The sequence below is a fragment of the Sorex fumeus genome, unplaced genomic scaffold, assembly GCF_029834395.1.
Source record: "Sorex fumeus unplaced genomic scaffold, SorFum_2.1 ptg000002l, whole genome shotgun sequence".
Lineage (NCBI taxonomy): Eukaryota > Metazoa > Chordata > Mammalia > Eulipotyphla > Soricidae > Sorex > Sorex fumeus.
Window position 1 is genome coordinate 79,959,495 of NW_026606059.1, and position 1,952 is coordinate 79,961,446.

The window sequence follows — 1,952 nt, forward strand, 5'->3', positions numbered from 1 at the left end:
GAAGTCCAGGCCCTAGATAGCTAATCTCAGACAGGTTTCCAAGCTTGGATGATTTCCCTTTGGCCATGAATAATGAAACCCAGCTTTGGAACAGTTCCTGGTTTGTGAGCAGAATTTATGTCTATTTATTATCAGAAAATAATGGCAGATGGTTCCTCAAGATTTATAGTTTTCTGATTGCATCTGCAACTGAAGAAATGGTTCTTAACGACTTAATAGTAGAATCACATTTCATACTTTTTCCCTGTTAATCCTTTCCTAAGTTTCTCACTCACCTATGAGATGGCTAGAGCAGATACTATATGCCTTATTCTATCATTATCACTAATTTATTGTATTTGAGAATATCTCAGAGAAGATTTTTGGCAATTTGGAAATTTACAAAGACTCTAATGAAGTAGTTGTGACTCATTGGAAGAGTAAGAGGTCACTTCATTTTATTCATGAATTTCTGGGCTCTCCTTATAAATCTTGGATGATTTTAGAGTATAATAACTCATACTAAATGAATTTATAGCTTAGAAATTACTGCTGTCATGAGTAATAGGTTATTTCATTTACTCCAAGAATTTAAGATATAACTGGCCTTTACAATTCACAAAGTAGAAATAGAATACACCGAGTCACAGATAAGGTAGAAAATGACAAGAAATATCCCTCTGAAATGCAAAATTATCACAAGTCCTGTAGGTGCTCTTTCCTACATACAAGGGATATTTTGTTTATTTAGAGATTAAGATTCCACTGGACTTGACAGAACGCAAAGGGCAGAATACTCCACAATTTTTAACTCTACACCCAATCTTTTCACCATTCACAATATTAATATAGTATTGATTTTTAAAAAAATTTTCAGAGAGCGGGGCGCAGCTGAGATGCCAGCCTACCACTCCTCCCTCAGGGACCCTGACACCAAGCTCGTCAGGAACATGGTCCTGCTGCCATTGGAAGCCAGTTCAAGGGACCTGCCCCTCAGGAGACAAAAGATACAAATATTGTGGATGAAGCCATCTACCACTTCAAAGTCATGTCTTCTTCAAAAACTATGAAATTAAGAATGAAGCTGACAGAACCTTGATATATATCACTCTCTACATTTCTGAGTGTCTGAAGAAACTCCAGAAGTGCAATTCCAAAAGCCAAGGTGAGAAGGAAATGTATACCCTGGGAATCACTAATTTTCCCATTTCTGGAGAACCTGGTTTCCCATTGAACGCAATTTACGCCAAACCAGCTAACAAACAAGAAGATGTGGTAATGCGGGCCTACTTGCAGCAGCTGAGGTAGGAGACGGGCCTGTGACTCTGTGAGAAAGTGTTTGACCCTCAGAACGATAAGCCCAGTAAGTGGTGAACTTGCTTCGTGAAGAGACAGTTCATGAACAAGAGTCTTTCTGGTCCTGGCCAGTGAAAGGAACATTGGCACACTGTCTCCATAGCCCTGGGAAGCGTTTTCCAGCAAGATGTACACAGTTCTTTGCCTTTATTTTGTAAAGTTTTATACAGAAAACAGCATGTCTTTACTTGAAAATCTCTAACCAGAATTGGGACCGGGGGGGTGGGTGGGGGACAAACGAATTATCGAAGAGTGATCTGAAATGTTCTGCATTAAGCTGGTGCTTAATAAATGACAATAAAGAGCTCACTAGCTTCCATGCTGGAAAAAAAATTTTTTTGAATGACCAGAGTTCAAGTTGATGCCTTAGAGATGTGAATTCGGCCAGACCCCTGCGCCAGACTGTTTCATTTGGGGTGCCCCAGAAGGGGGCGGGTGAAACCCCCACCCCACCCCGTGGGACCCAGCCCTGGCAGCCTAAAACCTCCAGAAATCAACCTCCTCCATGCTCATGGCCACTCTCCACATGCCAAGCCTCACCCATGAGTCAACCTTTTCCTGGATCACATGGTCGCGAATTTGAGTGACAATTCATACCACACACTCTGCCCATACTC

The 1,952-nt window shown here is 41.2% G+C and overlaps 1 pseudogene; it reads left to right on the plus strand.

The window, feature by feature from the left end:
• The first annotated feature begins 875 nt into the window (after window positions 1-875).
• Window positions 876-1,410, plus strand: LOC130020538 (actin-related protein 2/3 complex subunit 3-like; annotated as a pseudogene).
• The last annotated feature ends 542 nt before the right edge of the window (window positions 1,411-1,952 follow it).